General features: G+C 44.2%; 1 protein-coding gene across 5 annotated transcripts in view; it reads right to left on the bottom strand.

The window, feature by feature from the left end:
• The window catches only part of FOXP1 (forkhead box P1), a 377,497-nt gene that overhangs the window by 331,063 nt on the left and 20,978 nt on the right, over positions 1-25,456 (bottom strand). For all 5 annotated transcript variants that reach the window (XM_085072287.1, XM_085072284.1, XM_085072295.1 and 2 more), the window contains exon 2: positions 1,378-1,505. The gene's annotated coding sequence lies outside the window, so the exon portion shown is untranslated. The remainder of the gene's footprint in view (positions 1-1,377; positions 1,506-25,456) is intronic.

Here is a 25,456-nt window from a genome sequence, read left to right as displayed (position 1 = left end):
TCATATGCGACAGAGCAGTGAGGAATTTTTGCATGACTGGAGAAGTCTGGAATTGTTCCCCGTTTGGGGATCTCAGTCGTATCAGTGAGGTTGGTAATTCAGACATGAAGGAAATGGTAAGAATCCCTCTCCTCTATGCACACTTTGAGCTGCCATATGGGTTTATTCAACTGTTTACTATACCAGTCGGTAGAAACTGAACAGCTATTATAATCTTTGCTAAATGACATGGTAATTATGCTACCTCTGGAAAAAAAAAAAAGAGAAAAAATGGAAACTTAACAAAAATAAAGAAAAAAATCACAATTCACTGATGTGTGAATTTCTCGGGTTTTATAATCTTTGAATTGAAATGCACTTTCCAACACACAGAGGGATATTAAATATATAATAGGAACCTGAATTTATTTTAAAAAACAATTTGTGCTCCCGATTCCTACACAATTTAATTATGCAGATTTCCTGGGTTTGAAAGATTTCTTACACAGACCTTCCAATTTTGCTGCAGAATCATACAATCCTTGTTTTCCCAAACTAATACTGCCCCTCTCTCACCCCAGTTATTAAGACAGACAGTCAGGAGGAGGCAGGAGAGAGGAGTGGGCATGGAAAGCTCCCCATGCCAGGTTCCTGAGAAATGGGGATAGCTGGGAAAGGCACATCCACGCCTTGCATGGCAAAAAAGGGACCAAGGGGCTTCTCAAGAGGGTAACCCCACCAGGAAAAGCCCTTAACAGAGGAGGGGTCTCACTCCACCACACTCTCAAGCTTGATCAGAATGGGCTGGTGAAGGCTTTGTCCCCATGTCCCCAGGCTGGGTAGCAGAACCACAGTGAAGCACTTGACATGGGACAGCTCTCCTGTGTACCAGTGACACCATTTTGTCACTGGGATGCAAGTGCAGCAAACGCTGGAGCTAATTATCTGTTGGCAATGGCTCCTTTGAGAGTCCACCATGTGACACATGAAGGCAAGGAGACCTCTCCATATTCATATTTAATCACTACACGAATTGCCCTCATAAGCTTGGTGTAGATCCTGTCTATCTGCAAGGCTTCGGTTTTGGGCAGGCTTTGCCTGCATGACTGAACTCCAGTTTTACCACCAAAAACCTCATAGTTCATAGGATTTGAGGGGATGAAGAGAAGAAAGAGGGGAAAAGAGTATTTTCTCTGTATTGATAGTATTTGATACCTCTGCTTTTCATTACAATGAAGGTTGGTTTGGGGTTTTTTTGAGAATAGTGGTGATTTGCTTTTAAACACAGACAATACAACCCCTAGCACCATACTAAAAAGAGGAGAAAAGAATGAGGGAAGGAGAGTTTGTAAGAAAGAATAAGTGAGAGTTATTGCAAACTCAGGCTTGACAACTCACCAGTTTTACTTGCAGGCATCACACATATCCATTCATGACTCAGGGCAAATACAGGAAAGGATTGGAACCCTTCTCATGGCAAATGTGTCTGGAAGCTGGAGTCACTCAGAAAAAATGTTCTCAGGAGACTGGAAGACAAAAACATGTTTTAAAACTTCACTCAGTTAGAATCATATCAAAGCCTATCGTTTTCCTTTGAAAGTAAAAGGTGGTTATAAATGCTGGAGGTGGGGGGAGCATTACAGAAGCATGTCTGTGTACCAAACGATCACACAGCAGACTCTATTTGGCTTTAAATAAAACCAAAACTTACAATATTAAGAAAGGTTTTTAGAGACAAATGCTTATTTCACATTTGCAACGTGCTCCTCCGACAGGAGAGCTTATGTTCCTTCTAAATACCAAAATGTGTCACCATCCAAATCCACATTCTGCCTGAAAACACTGTACTGAGCACAAAATCCGGATACTTTAACCTACTTTGCATTATCAAAATATAACACTCTCTGAATTTCTCAACTATTTACTCTCTGTCTTCACTCACTGCATCCTGATAAAACCTTAATAAAACATAGAATCTCTTGTTAGCATTAATCTTTCCTCTGAGATAAGGAAAAACACATATAAAAACTATTTGATGTTCAGGGTGGAAAAGCAAAATTTGCAAACATCAGTTAAGAAATACCAATTAGTATGTTTTTTTCCCCAGCTATTAGTAACACAGATTGAGCTTAAGCTTAGCTCAGAGGAAGCTGCTCCCTGTACAAATGAAACATCCATTTTACTAATAAGGATATTTTAAAATAAGATGTATAATATCTTCACTGATAAAGCATCTGCACTGAGTAACAACTCAGAAATACATCCAAAGGTATTCCTGGGGTTGTTCTGCATCACACCCACGAAACCACATGGGATTTAAGCAGCAGCTCTGGTGTCTGCCCAAATTGGGGAAGGGCACACTCTGCCCTAATGGATGCACCAGAACCTGGGAGAGCCTCTGCTCCTGGGACCTCTGCACAACAGGGACCTGCAGCACAAACCCCAGGGGACAAAACAAACTTTGCAACGGAAAAAAAAAAAAATCTTGAAAAACTGGAATAAGTATGAAAGCAAAAAATCACCTGTGGTGCTTCTGAGCCCCTCATTCCCCAGTCCTCACCCTCAACAGCATCCCCAGGGCAGTGGCTGTTCCCAACCTTCCCACATCCACCAGTGCTGACAGAAGCAAGTACTGCCATCCCCAAATTAATCTCGTGGAGTTAATTATTTTGGCAGTCCACTGCAGCCTTCCTGAGGAACATCTGGAAGCTTCTGCCTTAGCAACAACTGCATGAAATTTTGTAAGACAAAATTTCAGGTACTTCTCTGGCCCTGGGGCTTTCTCCCATTCTTTGCTGAATGCGCAACGGCTCAAAGATCACAAGGGTTCAGAAATCTAAATATAGGGATTATGTGACCCTATTACAAAACTGTGCTACACAATAAAAATAGATCCAAAAGGGGTTTTTAAACAGCGTTTATGCTAAAAATGACTTCTTTCTTGGAGACTCTGAAATACCAGCAAACCAAAAGTGACCTGCATCTTGCATCAGTTGTATTTTATTCATGAGGGGCAGAGCACTTGAGAGAAGCAATGGAGCAGTGTCAGAAACACACATCTGAGCCTTGCTTTATTGCTGTGCTTGATGACAGATATGCAGATGGGCTTGTAGCTGAGCAGAAAGCTGCATCTACATATGCTGGGACAAGATTTCTCCAGCTGACCTGCTGCACCACAGCATTCAACTGCTCAGTAATCTTTATCCATGATACATCTGTAGAGCAGGAAGGTATCATTAGCCGTGTTTAGAAAACTGAGGCTCATTTTAGCTAATGCTTGCTCAAAAGAGTTAATGTTCAAGACTCTTGAAGCAAATTTATTGTCTAAATAATATATATGGTCTGCAGAGAATGAGGGCTACAGTATAAAGAAGCACTGTCCTCCCCTGTAGATCAATCTTCCTTAACATAAGGAATATCTTGGCATTGTTGTGTCAACAAGCAGATTTGGAAGCTGAGAGAGCTTCTACCCAAGGAATAAGAACCAGTACTGGGAGGAGGTAAAGACATTCCATCCAGCTTCACCTGAACTCTGACAGTGCACCTGGAAAAATGGATGCTTCTTACGCCATCCAAAACTGACCTCACCGTAACACTCCACAAAACATTTCTGCAGCCAGGTTTCCCAAGGGAACAAAGCCTACATGATCACCATGTACTTTCTGCACCCAGCCCCACCTGCATCTTTTGAATCCCTTGGATTAATGGGAGCAGAGAGCTCCCAAAGACACGAGTTCTCACGGCATTAACTCTGGGGCTTGCCCCACTGGTGGCCTCCAAAGCCTCCTAGAGCCAGCTGGCTCCAGGCACAGCAGCAGCTCCAGGCTGAGCCCAGCACAGCCCAGAGGAACAGAGGCAGCTCAGGCATTTCCAAGGACCTCAGCGCTGGAGAACCTGGAGAAACAACCCATACTGCTGAGGGGAAGGGTGGAGGAGGGAGAGGAACAGATTATAGATTGGTTCTGATAAACTCAAGCCTTTAATGATCTACCCACACACTCGAGTTCGATCTGGCATTGACAAATTGAAGCTTTTAATGATGTGCCCACACATTTGAGTTGGCCACTCCTCTTCTACAACTTCTACAAAAATAGCGTGCTGCATTAAGGACACAGAAACTCTAATACTGCTGCAACACGAACAAAACTCCTGATCACTGCTTGGCAAACCTTCTCCCCCAAAATATTTTTTGACAGGGCTGCCAATGCAGCCCTCTAACACAGACCTTCTGCACTGTCCTGCTCCCATACGGATTCTTCGAAGGCTACAGCTCAATAAGGGGCAATGAGATGCAGCAGCTTTAGCATAACTGAAGTACAAAGTCAATCAAACCTTGAAACAGGAATCTGGGCTTCATTAATTCCAGCAATCACAACGTTTTTATTATCACTGTATTAATCAGAATAGGAAACCTATTAATCTGCCCCCAACAAAAATTAATCTTCGTAATATTGAACAGATTTGAAAGACAAGTTTTAATATTTCACTATTTAAATCTCAAAGGCAGAGGCACGCAGCTCAGACGATGTGGCAGATCACCATGGACTTTACCTCATCAGCATGAGGGTCCTCACCTTTCCCTCTCTGTGCACCTCCACCCTGGGGTCCAGCTGCTTCTGGGGCTTTTGGAGGAACCCAGAGCATCATTTCCTACATCAAACTGCAAAACTGGCTGCAGTCCCTGATGCACTGAGGAGTTGTCAAGGGTTTACATGGTAAAGGAACAGCACCACATACAGTAGTGCCAGGATGGCACAGGCTGGAAATGTCACCCACTGGGTACCAGGGAGCTCTGCAGTGGGCAGGACACACCTGACAGGCATCCCTGTGTGCACAGGGGCATGAGAAGAGATGCAATGAGAGAAAACAGTGAGTGGCTGCAAAACAAGAAAGTATCTGAAATTCCCGTGCTCCACCGGAGCGAGTCAGGGATTGCTACACTGATCTGGCCAGGTTACCTGCAGCAACCCTCCAAAACTGCAAAACATCTCCCTGATACCACATGGGGCATCAGAACAGAGCCCAGTGTAAAGGAGAAAGCAGGGGAAGAGAGAAAGTCCTTACAAAATGATGGCAAGGAGTGGGACAAGTCAGAAAGGGGCTGAGGAAACAAAGATGAATGACAAATATGAGTGAAAAAGAAGAACCATCCAAAGCATCCCCACATCCCTGTGCCCTGCCTGGGGAGGGTCACATGGATGAGCACATGGCTGCAGCTCCTTTTGCTGCTCTTCCATCATCATCCTGCCGTGGCAAGCACTGAAGGACAGGGTATTTTGCTATTTGGCCACATTTCCATTAGAGCAGGTTTCCCCAACACATGAATACACACACACATGCACTGACACACACCTCGGGACTCTATCTGGCACAATCCAAGCCTGATGAAAGGCAGAACTTCAATCATCTCACGCACGACTCATGTCAGGCTGTTTACTGACTGCACTGAACTACAGAACCCTGTTTTAACTAATGATTTCTCAAAGCCATGTTGCACAAAAGAAAACAGGTTCAACTCGTACATCAGTGCCTGAGAGACTGCTCCAAAACAGACAACTGTATGAAAAGTTGTGCCCATGTATACATATATACAAAACTGTTTTTAAGTGACTGTTTTAAATTAGAATAAATCTGTGTTCCACCAATTAAGCTTTGAATGCATGGCTGATATCGCTCGCTATTTTAAACAGGCGGCATAATACACGCAAAAATTCAAATATTTTAGAGAAAATACTTGGAGAGTTGAGACATTAATTTTGCCATATACAATCTGTTTCACAGGGATTTAAAAAGCGTTATTGCCACCCTGGGTACATTGGAATAAAGATGAAACACCATCCTTTCCTATTTACATATTAAAAAATACGTGCCTTCTTGGTACAGATTACATGGCTTGCTGATACATGACTCTGTTAAAACAATACAGCCTGTCTAGAAAATCCAAAGCCCCAAACTAGATGTGTCCTTGCACTCTAATGGGTTCTAAGTGGAAATAAAATGTACTGCTAGCTTGTTTATCCTCCCCTCTGGTGAGTGTCCTGGGGGAGTGAGTCCAGTGCAGCTCCCCAGGGCTCTGCCTAACCACCAGGCTGTTTACCACCCACCAGAGCCAGCAGCAAAATAAAGGGACTAAGATCAGACAGGAAAGCCTTGGGATCTCAGGATGTCTACATCCAGGGAGGGGAAAAAACAAAAAAAAAACAAAACAAAAAAAAAGAAACGAACAAACAAAACCACCCCACCAAAACCCAATCAAACAAAATATATCCCACCCCCTCAACAAAAAACCTCCTAACATCCTTATTCTTATTCCTACCTAATATATTTTGACTGTAGCTTTTGATGCTCAGCAAAATTTCCTAAAATATTTCAATACAGATTTTTTTTTTCCCCAATATAAATAACCTTTTCCCTTTTTGTCCTCCTTTTTTTCTCTTTTTTTCCCCCTTTAAACAAACTGCATTAGAAACACATGTCCCAAAGCTTCCCTAAAAAGACCACAAAGTCTGCCTGCATGGGGAACCTCATTGCACCGAGTGGTAACATTTGTTCTCCCCTTTCAGCTGGGATCCACCTCAACTTTTTGATGTTGGCTGGAGCTTTTATTTGCAAATAGAGCCGAGCTGCCTGGGATGGAGGGCTCCTTCAGAGTATGCCATGTGGCCTGCACAGATGTTCCTTTTATTCCTGTGTCCCACAAGGCTCCGTGGCTCGCTGGTGTTAAACAGATTACGCAAGTAGAACACTTGATTTTGCATGTCCCCCTTTTTTTCCAACAGTTGTCTAATTTACTCAACTCATTCTGCCCCCTCCTTGTCCCTCACAATCACTATAGAAAACATGGAAAAATGCAGCTGAAGCAAGGAAGTTTCTCCTCCTGGAGCAGAATTCACAGGAATGCTCAGCATCCGCAAACAAGGCAGAAATGCAGAAGAAAAAACCTTATTGGGAGAGTAAAGTAACTAAAAATATTCATTATATCCCAGCAGCACCAGTTGCTACAAGTATCACAATCTCTCACCCTTATTTATATGTCCAAATGAGCAGTGAACTTTTTCCCAAAAAAAAAAAGGAAAAAGAAAAAAATCCTTCACCAATTATGGGTGCTAAGCATTTGAAAATCCTTGAAAATCTGGCCTTCAACTCAGTCACAAAGAAGGGGCTTAATTTCCCGGCTGTCAGGCGTCCCAATCAACAACTGAAGTCAATGGGATCTACACAGCACCTTATTAAAAAAAAAAAAACCCACAACAGAGCCTAAGAGGCCCATTAAGGAACTTCAGCTACAGGGAGAGAACCTCACTGCAGAACACAGCAGCAATACACAGCTTTGTGCACCAGCCACTTTGCTCTCATGCTTAATTTGATTAATCATTTTGGTATTATCCCCAATTAGAAAAGTGTCTAACAGGGGGGAAAAAAAAAAAGTTTAAGCCTAAGGAAGGGCAGCTACTGAACATGCAACTACTTTGGACTTCTGGCATTTGCCAAGGATACAAAATTGAAGCTAAAAATTGCGGGCAAATACAAAGGCATTGGTGTTTCATCCAGACTGTGGATTATGAATTTTTTCTTTTTTTAATAAACTGAAACCGAATTCCAGATGTTGAAAGTTGGGAAGTAAAAACTGCTTTAGCTGTAAAAACACAGAAAGGTGACACGAAAAGTTCTGCTGAAATATAATGAATCTTAGGGATGAAAGCAAAGCCCGTGCACCCCCTCACCAGGAGAGGGCTGGGACAGGGATTTTTGCACTCTGTGTGCCTAGCCAGGTAGTGGCACAGGGGTTTGCCCTGAGTTTTCTTTTAACAATGGACAGAGTAGAGCAGGAATCCCTGGGAATTCCTGCAGGAGAAAGGGGAACAAACCTGCCCTGCATCTCTGCTCTGTGGAAGCTGTGAATGGAGCTCACAGGACCTCCCAGCACCCAAATTTGGCTCCTTGCAAGGGGTGGTACCTGGCAATTCCACCTGTGCAGCAACACCAGGGCAGGGATCCTTTGTGGATGGACACAAAGCAGCACATCCCAAAACCACACAAATCCACCTTTTCTTCCACCAGAGTCCAAATCATCCCCGACACAGCAGAGCCACATCTGAGGCTCTTCAGTCCCTTCAGCATCCAGATACAACCCAAATTTGGACCAGCACGACTGGTTCTTGGTTTATTTCATGGGTTTGATCACCACCAACACTCAGGGATTTTGAAAGCAGAATTCAAGGCGGTAATTTGAGATCACTGGTTTCGCCTCTGTTTGTTTCCATCGCAGCATCCACAAGGGTACAGATGATCACAGAACATCCAGAGTATCCCACAGCATCCCACAAACTCCTTCCCAGAAGTGACTGAGTCTCACCCTAAAATTCAGGAACAGCAGCAAATGTTTGGATTCTGATAAGAAGGGGAATATTCATCAGCATACTTCACTAGTGATGCAGTCACAACTTGCAAACTTAGTCACAGAAATATGACTGAACTTGTCTGCTACCACACAACAAAGTACCGTCTAGTGGTTAAAATCGGAGGACATGATTCAGGAATGCAAGCCTTTTCAAAGAAGAACTGAAACACATGATTAAGTGCTGTTGAAGTCAATAGGCTGATTCAGAGACCAACTTCTGGAGCGATGGATAATACTCCCCACATTGCCATATGGCTCTCAGTCAAACTTCCTAGAAGCATTTGCTAATACCGGGTTCCACCACAGCTTTTGGGAGGCCTGCTTTCCTTTTGCCCTTTTTTTTCCCCCCCTCTTTCTTTTTTTAAACCTATGTCTGGGATAATTTTCACCCACTCTGAAGATCCTCCAGGCTCTCACTGACTGAGAGAGAATGTGCAGCAATGATTACTGCAGGGTGGTGCAGATTCATGCAGTAACTAATAGTCTCAAGTGCAAAGTTATCTATATGTAAAAATATATGCTGTATAAAATAATAAATGCAAATCTGTTATAATCCAAAGGCACTTTTTGTGGTGTTTAGGGAAAGGCACGCAAGCCTGTTACAGTGATGAAATCCAGCACAAGCATCTTGGCCAGGCAAGGGATCTTTGCAAACAATCCCAATCCCACCTCAGAACTCCTGAATCCGCTTCCTTTACGACTTGCAAATATTTCACTTCTCCTGCCAGCTCCCTGCTCACTGCTCCACTAAAATGTTCTGTGGCAGGTTTGCTATGCTGCTGATCCATGTTGTGCACAGACAGCAGCCCCTTGTCACAGCTTCCTGCAGAGTGGTGACAAGAGCACAGCCACCACATCCGACCCCTCAGGCAGCACTGCCGCCCCACGCCAAGCAAACCCCATCCAGAGGGTCACCCTATTTCCTGGGAACACCTTCCAACAGCACCTCCTGCTCCCCAGCCTTCCCCAGCCCTGCCAACACAAACACGCAGCAAACCAAACCTTTTAGCAGCATACATGGCTACCCAGCAGTGCTGGAGCTAACATTTACAGCATCTCGGTTACAGTTTGTATTTGTATTTATGGGATGGGAAATGAAGGGGAAGACTACTGGCATTGCCACCCACTGACTTTCATGCTCTCCCCCATGCACACGACTGAAATAATCCACTAATTTTGCGCATTTCCTAATCCTTGAAAAGGTTGAAAACTTACTCTTCACGTTTAGTCACGGAAAAGAAGAAAGAAAACAAAAGCCCAAGGAATTCTTGCTGGCTTTTTGAAACACTTCACAGATAAGGCGTAACATCATTTTTAAACAGTTTGAAAACACCCTGTTACTGCCTACAATTAAATAAATGTAATCACAGCCTAAGCTGGCCCTCCCGGCCATCTGTCTTTAAGGCAATGGGGAAAGAAGAGGCGCTACAACGTGCAGTACTTTTTCTGGCTTTTAAAGTGTTTCTCCTTATTCAATATCTAAATTAAATCAAATGGAGTATACTAAGTAAGCCCATAAGACACAGCGCATGATGCAAGAGTCTTAAAATCCTTATCTACTGAGCACTCCAGCTTAAAGGCTGATGTTTTATGTTCCCCTGCAGCGCACGGGGATCCTGCTGGCTTGGCCAGACTAGGAAAATAAGCTTCGAATGACCAAATGCAACTGCAACTTGAAAAGTAGGAACCAAACCAGACACAACAAACCACAGAGCAGCCGCCCAGCCCGGCCTGGGCTCACCCAGCACTGCCATTCCCTCCCGGCGGCGGCCGAATTCACCTTCCCCGGCTGCTGATAAGATGGTGGGGAGCCCAAGCCCACGAGTGGTGCTGTTAATCACGAGGTTTTTAGCCCGGGATGCTCAGGGTGAGGAAGGCAGAAAGCCGGCGTGCGCTGGCGGAGGCACAGATGCACCGAGTTGTGCAAATCTGCTGAATTCCAAAGTCATGAATTCCCTGAGTTCAAGCGATTCTGAAAACGCCCGTGAGCCAAAATCCACAGTCCTGTCTGGATGCTCTTCCTGCAGGTCCTGGGGCAGGAGAATCCACCCCACCACACACCCATGGGCACCGTGGATGGGCTATTTTGGGGCATTTGGGGTCATTTTCTACCCGTGAGCATCCTGCAGACAGCTGACAGAACAGTCATTCCCTGATGGCGTTGCATCTTTATTCCAATGTACCCAGGGTGGCAATAATGCTTTTTAAATCCCTGTGAAACAGATTGCATACGGCAAAATTAATGTCTAAATTAATGTCTCAACTCTCAAAGTATTTGCTCTAAAATATTTGAGTTTTTGCATTTAATATTGCTGCTTGTTTAAAATAGCGAGTGGTATCAGCTCTGCATTCAAAGCTTAATTGGTAGAACACAGATTTATTCTAATTTAAAATAGTCACTTAAAAACAGTTTTGTATACATGGGCACAACTTCTCCTGACCTCACTGATCCTGGGAAAGAAATGGGTGTTCCTCCAGGCTCATGCATCTGAATCTACATCCCATGGCAAAAGCAGAGAGCACTAAGTACTGCAGGGCCTATAAATACCAACTTCCAGTAACATGCAAATAAAACCAGAGTTCAAGTCAAACTCCACCATCTAGCCTCCAAATCTGTGTATGTTTCTCTCATGATTATATGTAATCAAAGCACAACTACACATGAAACATCATTTTACATGTCCTATTAAATGGATATTTACCCCAAGTAAGTGTTAAGTAGCTCAAATATTAAAATGGGAATAAAACTATTGCTGATAACAAGGGCATAAATTAATACTAGTAGTTAATTAATTCCAGCTCTATTCTCAGACTTTTATTCTAAGACTGCGGCTTTTTCACAAAATTTGAGTTACTAAATAATATAATTTACTCAAGTCCTTAGCTCTACCAGATCAATCACTTTAGCTTTTGTTGTTAACTCATCTGCCCTACATTTGGCACACAGAAACAAACCACACATTGTACCTTACTTCCTCCACAGAAAAGCTCTGTAATTTCCACCACATCTACTAAGTATATTTGGAGGTCAAATTTCAGCTCTCTTCCTTTGGGCTTTTTTTCCCCTCGTTACATTTCAACTTGTGAGCACCAGCAAACGGTTTCAAAAATGGGGGGGAGGGAAAAAAAAAAAAAAAGTCAACACTTTTTGAACAGAAAAAAAATGCAAAAATCACATTTCCTCTCGACCAGACATCACAGCTTGAAAAGGAAGAAAGGGAGAGAAAAAGAGTGAGCCAGTTCATGCTGCAGAGCAGCACTGGGCTGGAGCTGTGATGACAGCACTGGGACATCCCCAAAACCACCCAGCATCCCAATAATGCAAAGCAAAGCACTGCTGCCAGTGCAGCTGATCCAGGGGCATCCCAAGCCTGTGGACAGAATGCACCTATTTGTGATGACAAGATAAGGTGAATTTAAAATCGTGGTGGTTGTGTTTTAACTCCTCTAAAATCAACAGGAACTCGGCGCACAGCTCTCCAGCAGCACTTGGAAAAACTGAGTTCACAGCGCCGAGGGCACGGGGGGAAGCCTGGCCTTAGCCAACATCCTCTGGCATGGAGAGATTGCCTGACATCAGCAGAAAGGATCAAACCACGCTCTGAGAAGTTCCTTAGAGACGCAATGTAAAAAAACCAAGTGATATTAAAGTAATAGTGACTGATTCACACTAATAAGGGCTAAGGAGGACAGAGAGGGAGGGGAGAAAAAAAGAAAAAAAGGAAAAGATACACCAGCCCAGAGCAGTAGTGAAAAATAAAAAAAAGTAATTTCAAGGCCCAAACCAATGTAATTTTTAAAAAATTGAAACTATTTCATAAAACACCACCACTACAAGCCCACCCAAAGCAGCAAGAAGCCATTTTTACCATTTTAATCGAATACAAAGCTGATATGCTAAGTTAAAGGATCAAGACAAAATAAGATCTGTGGGATGGCAATCTGAATGCCATGTTTTACCCATGTGAATTCAGTTATAAATGCTTGGAAAATGTGATTCCCTAACTTAGAAATAGCAGCTGCAGCATTCAAAGGTACTCCAGTAATTACTGGAATGCTTGCTGAAAAACTAGACAGAAGCTAACATCTTACTTACATTAAATACACATTCACCACAAATTAAAAGAGCCACAGAAAAGAAAAAAAAAAGAACAAAAAATAACAAAACCAGAAAACAATCAGGCGAGCAGATGTTAAAAAAGAGAAGGGGGGGAAAAAAATGACAAGAGAGGGCCAGATGCTCATTTCTGGTGGTTGTCTCACAGTGCAGTGAAGGTACCCCACGCCACCAGCCTCCCCAAGTCACAGGAGCTCAACAGCCAAAGGGAGCCAGATTGTCACCTCTACATCTGTAAGTGGTAATTTCATCCCAGATACTGCAATAACACACATGCCTTAAAATCACAGAAATGCTGCCTAGTCATCTGAGACAGGAGTAAAACAAGCAGCTACGCCAAGTGGAGTTGTCTACTACTGCCTGAGGGACTCCTGGGTTTAGCAGCCGGGCTGGCATAAGGATTGTATTATCGAGGAGTGCCCTGCACTGCTTTATTAAGTGCCAGTGAAGTGTCTATTGCATTCAGCGCCTGGGAAATACTGTGGGAAACGCCAACCACCAACCACCAAACTACAAATTAAGCTACTTGACCAATCCGCGCTCATTACCAGCTGCTGATCCTGGAAATAAACCTCTCTGGAAGGAAGGGGTTGGTGACGTTAGCAGAGACGGGGGAGAAAACCTCTCTGCAACGAACAGAAAGCCCCAGGACACGCTGGTAGGAGCAGCCAGTCCACACCCAGGCTTTGGAAGGAGGTACCCGAGGAGAAGTTATCTGCAAAATGTGCATCACACTCTCCTGGCTCTCTTCACACCTCCCCCTTCGCATCCCCACTCCCATGCACCTTCGCGTCTATTCCCACACTTCTCTCGCTACCCACACCCTGAACATATTTATGTTGTAAACATCCATTTGGAAGCACTCGGGGAGCCTGTGGCACACAGAAGGATGCTGCTCTGAGTTTCAGGAGGCAGCCGGCTCGCCATGACCCCTCTCTCCCTCTCCCAGCTGCACAAGAGGGGAAAGAATTACTTTGGCCCTCACACTTATCTTTTATCCACTCAGGATCCAGATTATTGCCTAATAAAACTTCACGGCAAAGCTATTAAAAATTAAAGGGATATCTCCCTTCCTACATAATGATTTGTCACAAGCCAGACCTAAATCAGGATTGATGAGGTTCATGGTGCCTTCCTTTTTTTTTTAAGTTGGGCAGAATTTCCTGATTTTTTTTTTTTGCAGCCCTTCTCGCTCCTCACTGACACAAAATTTCTCCTTCAGTGCTCCAGACCTTACTTCTTCATCAAGATGAAGTAAGAGGCGAAAGGCAGCTGAGCCAGCAGAAATGTTCCCACTGTCCTTCAGGAAACACAGAGAAGAGTCCAAGTAGTTGGTATGATTCAGAACTAGTGGTAGAAAAAGGACAAACCAGATTACAGCAACAGAGGACTCCATCCAAAACCTGCATCCAAAGAGACTCCTGCTAACATATGGTGGAAATGTGACTTTTTGCAAATATCCTCCGCAGAAGCCAATTCCTCTCCTCCACCCAAGCCACATCCAATAGCTCTAGTAGAACGAGCTGTTACTTACACGTATTAGTCAGGATAGGCATCAGCCATGATACCAATTTTAATCCATCTAGCTAATGAGGAATCTGCCATCTAGTTAACGTGCTCAGACCCTCCAGAGAAATTAAAATCCACCTATTTAGGCTCCTCTCTCACTGAGCACGACCCATCCCAGAGCAGTGTCTGCTTTTCCCAGTCATCATGTCCTGTGCTCCCTGTGCAGCATCAGCACCACTCTGCTCCACCAATACAAAGGAGAAGCACCTGAAGCAGAATTGCACTGAAAAGACAGAACTTGGAAAGAATGCGTTAGCAACTTCAATCCAAATATAAAATCCATTTAAAGGTCATAATTTGCATAACTACATCTCATGTTTTTTGTTGTGCGGGGTTGTTTTTTTTTTCTTTTTTAAATTGCTCTATCCTGGAAGGTGCTGAGCGCCGCTGCTTCTCATTTAAAGTTTTGACAACTCTTAGGGCTGTTCAGTGCCTGGCAAGGCATCCTAGGACCACACTAACAGGTACATAGCATTAATAAAAAAAACCTTTCCAAAACACAAACTAATGGGAGAAGGCACACGGCACCGTTATCATGTGGGGACATGGCTGGGCTGACACAGGAGTTTCACTTTCTTGTGATGCAAATAGTGGATCTTGATAGTGGATTCAGAAAAGCAAAAAGAAAAGCTCAAAGCACTACAAAATGCCCCAACAACTGTCAAAAATTTTTTTAATCCTTTTGTTCATTTGGATAAACAGCAGCACCAATCTGCATACAGTGAGGATGCTACACTGGTCACCTAAAACTTCATCTCCAAACCCAGACTCAGTCCCATGAGAAGTGTCACCTTTTCCTTGAAAGGATTGTACCTGGAAGAGCAGCAGGTACGAGGAATGCCCTCTTCAACCAAAATGAAAATTGGAGATGCTGGAACATTCAGCTCTTGCTTCCTGCACGAAATTAATTATAACGGCCAATCTGTGCTGCTGCTTCGTCTGCAGGGGAAAAGATGAAATAGCTAAATTGATATCACGGCGAAGGAAGGGCTCATTGCAGCAGTGTCTGAGGCTGAAGGGGAATTCTGCCTTTGCCTGAGCTACAGAAGGGAACTCTAGAGATGGCTGAAAACTGTGGCCACAAGCCTGCAGCTCCCCCAGCTTGTATAAATGTGCTTGCATTGATCAGTGTGCTCAGCACTGGGTTCAGAGGCTGACTGCAGCTCTATCACCATTAACACCTGACTGACAATTGACACAAACCACACACCCCTTACAAAGGTACTGCACAGACCAGAGCGTGTGGGAAACACAGGCTTCCACAAAACCCTCTGAAACATCTCAGATGTTTTCTCCCAGTTAAAAAAAACCCAAACAAACAATACAAAACAAGATCAAGGTTGCAGCATCTGTGCTAAATGGGATCTTTCATTTCCACAGCATCTGCTTGCATTCCTTTCCAAAGTTAAGAAATATTCTGTTTATTCTGGATTGGGCACAAGATCTTTCCCTTCAGAGCAAGTTCCTCCCAGTGCAGGACCTATTCACCCAGCTTTGCCATGCTCGCCACTAAACACTCTCCCTAAGCACTACATCCACACATTGTCTGAACACTTCCAGGGATGGTGACTCCACCAGCTCTCCAGGCAGACTGTTCAATGCCTGACCATCCTTTCAGGGAATAAACTTTTCATAATATCCAAACTACACTTCCCCAGCACAACCTGATACCATTTGCTCTTATCCTGATGCACTTTTTGTACAACCATCAACCCTAAGACATGCACCTGGTAAGAACTGCTGCCCTTCCAGCACTGTCCCCTGCAGCCTCACCACCCTTCTGGCTCCGAGGGAAGCAAGCTGAATTTCCCCATCCCTGCTCCCCCTTACCAGGGGTCTTTGCAGGCCCCAGGACAAGAGATGGCTCCATCCAGTGAAGCAACATAAAGTGAGAACCGGAGCAGGGACGGTCCAAACTCTCCAGAGCATTCTGGCAAGAGCAGATGCACACACAGCCTCAGGCACAGTGAGGAAAACCCCCAGGTTCCCTTTGCTGCAAGGCGTGCTTTGCTGTGCGCTCTTGTTTGTTTGTTTTGAAATATTCTGGCAGTGGAAACAGAGTCACTGTTTTGTTTTTCTCCCCCACATATGCTATATAATTTTGTCTCTAGCACTCGCTTCTTGCTTACTCAGTTGCCTATAGTCTGCCTCTCTCAGAGGAACGCTAGCTGTGTTTGTCCCCAAACTGTATCCTGATCCAACTGCTTTGTGTCATCCCACCAGCCCTGCTCAGGGAGCGACAATCAAAATATTTTCACTAGGATGCAATGCAGAGAGAGATGGGCATATAACTTATTTCAGAGCAAAGCTGACCCACGAGGCTGAAGGGAGTGCAGAAGTGTTTTGGCTACTGAACTCAGGAAACACGACACGAAAAGAGGGAGTAATGCTACAAACAATACCAAGGCTTTGTTTTTGCCAGATACACTGCTCAGAAAATACCACATTTCAGCTACACAACACAGCCAGTCCCCCTGCAAATGACTGCACAATATGACCACGCTTCCAGCAACATTTAAATATGGCCAATAAATTAACACAGGACATCCCAACTGGCCACGGGTCGCAGTCATCAACAAGTAGGTCAAACTAATTCTGGAAGGCTGTGAGAGGCACATAAAATAGTCTGTGGCAGCACCCCGAGGCAGGGATGAAGCAATCCCCACTTCACCTCATCCAGAAGCACTGACACAAGCCCAGGTGCCAAAGGGATGCAGGATGAAGCCATTCCCAGTCCACGCAACTCGCCTGCCATCTCTGCAAGTTACAATTAACTTCCCAGACAAAACGCAAATACATTAAAAAAATACCCAAGCCAATTAAGACACAAGTGTTTAAAGACCTGAGTAGTAATTACAAATGCATTATTCATACCTAATTTACAAGATGAACTTCTTTCAGTAAAATATTAAACTGTTTACATGCATTCAGGAAGACAATTTCCCAACCCTGCGCGTCCTGCTCCGCAGCGGTGACTATTGCCATGCAACAACTCCACAGACTTACAGTGTACACTGTGGAGTAATCAGAAAATGTTTGACCTCAGATATCTACTTGACCCCACAGAAATGCAGACTCGCTCGCTATAAAATCCTAAACAATGGGGCAGACAAGGTCAGAGGGTCAAAGCAAGTATTAACAGGTCATTGTGCAACCCACTTGGGAGCAATTACTTCTGGTCACGGCTAAGTGGACACTTGATTGAATACCACTAAGACAGCTCACATCCCACAGATAACAATCCTCACAGCGATTAAGAATTAAAGCCCCCATGATTCAGCCTTTATTACTCAAATGAACCTAACTATTCCATAAAAAACTCTTGGTATATGCATGATGCAAGGTCTAAATTGAAATGCCACCTCATTAAACAATAATATCTAATTTTATCTAAATGAATTTTCATGAAAGTACGCCACACAGCTCAGGAATTTTTAAAATGAATTATCACAAGTGATACATAATTTCACCAAAACTGCTGCAGGGAAAAAAAAAAATTAGCTTCAGGGATGAAAAGGAAACATCTATGCTGAATGAAAATTGCACTTCTTTCTGCAAGCAGAAAGGGTAAAAGGGGGCTTCAGGGCTTCTGCCAGACAATAGAGGCAGATTTTAATCAAATCAACACCTTTCTGCTATGTCAGGTATGCTCACTCTATCCCAGCCAACAGCAGTACCTGAAACACATGTCGAGTATCACTGCACACACAGCCACTTTCAGAACAGGGGATGTCACCTGCCCACAGCCCCTAAAATTGGGGTTTATTATCATCAACTGGTGAAATAGCCACCCTTGACTGGCTGCTAACTGGCCTCTGCTACCTCAGCTGCAAACAGTTTGTACATCCCCTCCTGAGGGTGAAAACCCTGTTCTGACACCTGTGAGCCATTTAAGAGATCTTAATTATTTTACAAAAATGAGCAGCGCAGATAAAACGACTGCTTTAAAAGGGTTTCCATGAGGAATCGTTGAAAGAAAGAGGAAAAAAGGTAAGTGGGTTTCATTTTTAGCCTATTTATTTGTGGATTCCATGAGCAGAGGTGGCAGGACCCACTGCCCTATTGGTAATGGGCAAAAAAAAGCAATGCTGTCAACCCAAAAGTGCTCACGGCCTCATTTCTGATTTTTCATGTGTGACTTTTTCCAAAGCCTGGCTCTCCCTCAGACCTCCCTTGTCCAGCCAGTTCTTGGAATATACTCAGAATGGACTCAGAAAGCCCCTGTCTTCTTGCTATGGCTATGCCTTTCATAGGAGAACCAAAAAACCCCAAAAGACATAAAAAACCCCAAACCAAAACATTAAAAATAGACGTATTTTTCAAGCTAATGAGCCCAGCATAAACCTGTGGAGAGGAGCAGGTTGCACAGATGCTGCTGGCTGACCAGAGCACATGGAAGGCTGGGTAAGGCCATCAGGGAAGGATGCTAACACAAATTTGGGCCTTTCTGGGGATGAGTTCCTTTGCCCCTTCCCTGCTCCGCCCCAGCAGCAAAGCCAACGCCTAGGGATATTTAAGAGCACTGCATATGCAGACACTTGGATGTGCAAAATTATGCATGCATGTTTGGAGGCCATTTTAGAGCCCGGCTCATGAGTCATACAGAAAGTAGATCAGGAGAAAAAGAAAAGTTTAAAGATGCTTTTTTTTTTTTTTTTTTGTATTCTTGCTACTGCAGCATGGATTTGCTTTTATCTCCCCCTCCCCCCCTTTTTCTTTAATGCTGAAACTCTTTGGGTCTTTGTCCTGTAGCTATTGGAAAATTCCGAGTTAAATCAGGAGTATTTTGCATTAGTGTTAATACCGTGATAGTCAGCTGATAACATATCAGATATGTAAAATCCAAGCCTGACAGGCTTGTGTTCACCAGTGTTGATTATTGCACAGGAGCACACGAGGAATGAAAAGCTGTGTGGTTGCTTCTCCCTTGTCCTGCTGCCAGCGAGGTGTAATAATGCTATTATGAAAAGCAAACAGGGATGAACCCTGCTCAAATGGTGAAGCCTGAGCTGAGAAATCAATTCCTGCATCAGTCGTGGCCCTCCAACACAGTAATGCTGTCACAAAGTTCATCAAGCCCTCAAGATCCTCACCCCGGCTTACCATACTGTGCATATTTCATTGGCACTGAATATTCATATTGTTGCAGTTTGTGGAGACCAACTAAGGCTGTCACTGTGGGGGAAAACACAGCCCTGGAGTTCAGCCACCAGCTGGAGATTCCATCAGGAGGTCCATGCTTGGTTTTCCTCTCTTTCATGGACTTTCTGCCCAGCTGCACATCCCCTGTACCTCTGCCTGCCCAGCTCTCGGATAAGGATCTCACATCCCACTGCCATCCCGCAGGGGACAATGTGTGACAGACCCCAGTGCCACTGGCAGACAGTGCTTCTGGGTGCTATAAAACCACACTGCAGATGAGAGTCCAAAAATAAGATGTATGCCTGAAACAGGCCCCTTCATACCCGACAGGGCTGTAATTGGGAAACAAAAGTGCTGCCGGGAGACAGAACTATTTGAGCTTTGTGGCACTGATGCAATGAAGAGCTACTGGTGACTCCAGGATACAGGAAGGCAGTTAAAATGGGGCAAAACTGAGGGGAGCTGGGAAGACTGGGAAAAACTGTCTCTGCAAGGCAGAACAAAGTCATGAAGGGATGCAAACGCAGTGTTAAATCACAGCAGTGCTTAGGAGACACAGCCCCAGCAGTCCTCACATTGGAGAAAGCTTTGGAAATAAACATACACATTAAAAAAAAAAAACAAAAACACAAGAGGCAAGAAGATACAAGAGAACTCATAGTGAGCAGCAGTTGAGTCAGAGAAGGGCAGGATTGTGAGACATTAAGCAGGGAACACCAACTGGTCTCACCACCTCACAGTCATGAGCAAATCATTCACCAGGGCTTCCTTGACCAAACTGGACAGTGTGTGGTCCCTTCCTATTTCCTGATGCTTTCCAAACCACTTAAGCATACCACACATAACACACAAAGCTGAGAGTTATTACAGTCAGCCAGGCCAAAATCTATGGGATGGTTCAGTGACTCTCTGACACGCTTCTGATGAGGAAGGTGAATGGATTGGAGAAGTCACAGCTAAGCAAGCAAGGACAGTGGTGCATCAGACCACCAGACCATCTCACAGGTGATGGTACCTGCTATGAATCTAGGCACAAAGATGATTTTCAGGGCTCTGGTTTTTTTTCCATTCGCTAATGTTTCGTCTGTATGTCCAGGAATTTCTACTTGGATTATTAAGTGGTGGATTATTTCCTGATCTGCGTGCTGCTGTAGGCTGCCTCCTGTCCACCCCATCCTCTCCCTTGTAATGCCTTTTGGCCAAGAATTCAGCACCTAGTAAAAATTAAACAATCAGCAGGACAACCCTGATTAAAGTTTGGAAACTCACTCCCTACTTGGAGTTATTTCTGGGGTAGGGGAGAACACCACCCTGCCTGCATGCTCCCCACAAATTAAAGCTGAATTACCCCATAAATATGATGTACCAAAAGTGGTCTGCACAGTCCTGGACATGCACCCTGGGCTAATGACTGCACCCAAGCTGGACTCTGTAACACAGCCCTGCTGTCAGATAACTCACAGAGTTTTTCAGAGAAAAGCTGACACTTTTTTAGAAGAACCTGCATGATTTTAATCTCCCGAGTAGCACATCAATACCTGCAAATCAAGACATTTAGCTGCCAGTACAGACTTGGAACTCAAGCAACTGGGCACATATGGGTGATGTCCAAATTCACCAGGGGCAAGCAATGAACTATTGGTCTCACTCCCCTTGTTTAGCAGCTGAAAAAATCACTGCAAAGGGCCATGTCCCAAACCCATGGCTGGAGGTGAAGGATCAGCACAAGATTGCTGCAGGGGAAGGAAGTCAAGAAGGAAATGGCTGGGCCAGATAAAATCCCCAGTCCTCCCTCTTGTCAAACAGGAGGTTTCTACTTCAGGAACAGATGGGAAGAGAATCCACTCCATGGCTAAGCCAGAGGAGGTAGAGAAGCCTAAATAAAGTCCCTTTGACTTCAGCTCTCTCTCTGACAGCCTGACTCAGTCATGGACTGAGCAGATAACAGAAGACCATTCATCAGCTCAGCCAACACACAAAGGCAAGAATTTCCCTTCTTAAAGACATTTAATGATAGAGCCTTAGCAACTGGTTAAAGGAGAGAGAATGAGAGTGAACACACTAGGGATGAGACCCAGTGGGTTGCTATTAATATTTCCCTGAAGCAGACACTCTGGTTTGCAGCACTGGAAAGACACAATTCCAATTCCAAGAGCTAGGCACGTTCTTCAAGCAAAACACTGCCCAGCTGCAGAATTAGAGCTGAGTTCAGAGAAAAGTTTTTCCACCAATTTAGTCAAATGGACTATTGACTTTTTCTTTTTTTTTTTTAAATCCCAACCAGAAAAAGCTGACCATGAATGCTTGTCTTCCTTGGTATACTGGAAAAAAAAATATACAACTAACCAGCTGGCTGAGGATGTCAGCCAATTCTCTGTCCAGGAAAGATTTTTTTTTTTTTCACATCTTCCTCTGAAAATTGAAGATTAAACCATACTCCATAAGGACAGCCAGTCAGAGAGGAAGCCTGCAAGTGCTACCACACTCATCACCCAGAGCTGCATCCTCTTGTGCCAGTGGATCCTTCCAAAACACACCCCACCTCTGCCATCCTGCCCGCAAAGGGCTGCAGATGCTGTGCCTTTTCTAGGGTGAAGCAGTTGGGAGCAGAGAAAAGCAGCTTTCAGCTCTGCAGCTTTTTCCTGTTCAGCTCCCTGCAACACTTGCCTTCCTTTTTGGTACAGAATACTTCAGTTGCCTGGAGCTATTCTAGTTTATACTGGGCATTCATAGCAAAAGCCCAACATCTCTTGCTATTTTTGCTCGTGGCTACCTAGGCAAGCAGCTCCTGTGCTACAGAGAAGCACCTTTTTAATGAAGCAACTATGAGATCAATGTTGTATGACTTCCAAGAGCAAAACAGTTTACAATTAGCTGAAGGTCTGGTATTTGACAGTTTTTTATGGCTCTTTTACGACTGTTTGCAAATCTTTTCTTCCTTTAAATTATTCTGAAAAGTGTTAGGGGAAAGCCAAAAGTTATTTTGTGCAAGCATGTGTCTACTTGCATGAATCCAAAAGTCTTTTTAATTTAAAACCACCATTACAAATGCCTGTATTTACATGATAGTTGTTTATGTAATGCTCTAAAGAAAATCTAAATGGAGCACAGAAGCCAATGCTAATGCAGAAGATGGTGGGAGTTAATGAACATACTCCTGGGGCAGTCCAGGAGATGGCAAGATTGCCTGTGCTGTAAGGATTCAATAAAATGACTACATCTCTCAAAAAAACTTCTGACACAACCTCCATGTGTGGATAACCTGTGATTTTAAGGCTCCTCTTCTCATCTGGATTCCTATGATGATCAGGATCTCTGTTCACATATTAATCCAGCATTAAAAAAAAAAAGAGTCACATTTATGAGGACACCACCCCCAAAATTCCATCTTTCTCTTGAGATTTGGAGCATTCCAATAAATGAAAGCGAATGCAGAAATTAAACTCAGAAGTCTCCCTTCAAGCAGGCCTTTTCTGACTCCATGCCTCTCTTCCTTCCATTCATACATGTGAACCTTTCAGCACTCCTGAATCCAAGTCACAAGTCTGGAACAGCCTGACTTCCAAAGCAGGGCAGAAGCCCAGGTCTTGGCTCCCAACAGCACAGCACAGCCCCCCACCTTCACCTCAAAGTATCACCTGCTCCAAGTGAAAGCACAAGAGAAAGCCTCCACAGATAAAAAGCATGTTCTAGCCTGAGGCCAGTCAGCATGGCACATGCCTAAAGAGAAAAATGGATCTGCATGATAGAGACTTGAAATGCAGGTGCCTGGATGGCAACAAGGATTTCCAAAAGGAGGCTTATGTATGGTAAAATAAAAGAAAAAAGGGATGCTCATTTGCAAGGGAAGGCAGGACAAAAAACCAAAGCTACACCTGTAAGAAACAAGTTTCTTTGCCAGATCCAGTAAGGAGGTTGTACCTCCATTTGAGACTCTTGCCAAAAAGATTAAAGCCATTTCCACCCTCACCCAAATCACCAAGGAGACCAAACCTTCTCCAGCTTTTAACTGCACTGAAGTTGGAACTGCGGGAGGATTCAAGAGAACAAGAGAACCCTTTCCCAAGCCCCAGATCACTATCTGGGTTCCACAGTGTCCTCCAGGCTGCCAATGCTCCCTCTGCTCCCTGCCCTCTCCGCCTGTCCTGGGGGATACAGCAGCTCCTGGCACACCACCCACAGCTGGGGCAGCATCCTGGTGGACAAGACACCACAATCCATGCCAACCTTTCCCTGTAATCATGCCTGCCTGCCCATGGCTTGGCAACACCGTGCCCACAATCCAGACTGACGGCATGCGAGATCCTACACCTTCCAGCTCAGAAAGCGCCTCCAGCAACGGGGAACTCTACCAAGTTATGTACTCTTATGCAAGTTTGGGGTTTTTAAAACACCTGAAGAGAAAAAGAAGAGAGAGAAATCAATCCAGTAATCCTTGTTGATTATACTCACAGTAATTATACTTGTGTTATGCCAACAGTATCTTCAGTCTTGAGATTGGAGATAACCCGACTGCCTCGCGGATGAAACTGAGCCATAGGTTTTAAGCCACTAGAAAAAGGACAGTAGGTGGGGAAGGTGTTTTGGGGATGCAGGACAAGCAGAGCAGCTGGATACTGGTGCTGTCTGTAAAACCACTCTACTCCCACCTGGGGCAGAAAGCAGAGTCCCAACTCTGCTCAAACTATGCCTTCCATGAAAGCAGAGCAGTGAAGGTGCGAAGACACAGCAGACCAGAGCAGGGGCCACAATTCCTAGACAAGATGACAATGTGCCAGAACGATCAGATGAGGCTCTCACAGACCTGAGCAAAACAAGGCATTTCATGCAGCCTCAACACCTCTGCTGTGTCCCCTCAGAGGCCAGGCAGGTGCCAGGCACTGGGAGCTGTCTGTGCCTGGCATCACGTGTGCCACCAGATGGACAATGGTCATCTGTGCCACCAGACACTCTGCTCCTGCTTCTTCCAAGCTGAGCAAAAAGATACGAACAACAAAATCCCCAAGCCCCACTTACCTCTCAGTGCAGCCACGTGTGGGAAAATTACTAAACCTAGAAAATCTGTGTTTTTTCTGCTAGAAGAAGGCTTTACATTCACATCACTAAAGAAATGCCGAAGGTCTACAGGGTTTGATCCAAGCACTACCATTCTCCATCATTACATGAAGTATGTCCAACTTCCCAAATATTTTAATATATATTTTACAATATAAGTACATTGTGTGGGATGAGAGAGAACAGTCACCACATCACAGTTTGCTCAGCTGGATCCTGCCCAGCTGTGGGATCACCAGTGAGCAACAGATAAATTTCAGTCCTGTTCTGACACTGGTTCCTCCTGTTGCTTTTGGCGTGTTGCTTAACACCCAGCATGTCCAAGTTTCATTGCTTTATATATACATACATAGATCTATGTATACATACATACTGTAGAAATCATATTTATTCAACCTCCTACAACGTTCAAGAAAGCACTGAATTATGCTAAAGCAGTTGAAAGCAAGGAGCTCTATCAGAGACAGAGATCAGGAGCCTCGAGAGAACGAGCAGAGATTTCACATCAGCCCGCAGAGCTCTGGAGTGAGCAGCCATCCACAGCCTTTGAAAATCAGGACCCTTTTGAGGGAGCTTAAAGATGGGTGAAGAAATACTCAAGATCTTTGGAGGAAAAAAAAATATAAATATATATATGATCAGAAGACACCACAGCCAACCCAAAGCACTTATGGGCAAACCACTGATTTGCAATTCCAAACCACTTTTCCGCCTGAATCCTCCACTTACTATCTTATCTGATCTTCTCTGAGGGAATCCCCCAAACCATCTCAGCTTCAGAAAGGACCTCTCAAGCTGTACTCTGAGCACTTCTTAGCACTGAAGATTTGTGTAAAACGCTGACAAACTAACAGCACTTTTGTTCTCTGTTGCCCTTTTTTTTAGCTTTTTTCAGGCTCTGCTCTCTCTGCCAAATAAAGGTTGCCATACCCAACACATACACTCACTTTTACTGGCCACATGTTAGTATTAGCATAAAATAAATTTTAGGGTAGACATGGTCTGTATCAACACTAACAAAAAACGCTGCTTTACTGATGTTCAATAAATATTTTAAAGTCTGCAACTATGGGCAATTCTGCTTGGTGGCACAAAACCAGGCATGTTCAGCTACAATGGTATAAAAATCACTGCTAAGAAACACCTCAGACCCACTGGATCACAGCACCAGAGAGGTCATGTTGAAGCAGAGA

This window comes from Lichenostomus cassidix, chromosome 12 (genome assembly GCF_008360975.1).
Source record: "Lichenostomus cassidix isolate B80296 chromosome 12, HeHo_3.0, whole genome shotgun sequence".
Lineage (NCBI taxonomy): Eukaryota > Metazoa > Chordata > Aves > Passeriformes > Meliphagidae > Lichenostomus > Lichenostomus cassidix.
The sequence above is the reverse complement of the archived record's forward strand: the minus strand, read 5'-3'. Positions and strand labels throughout refer to the sequence as shown.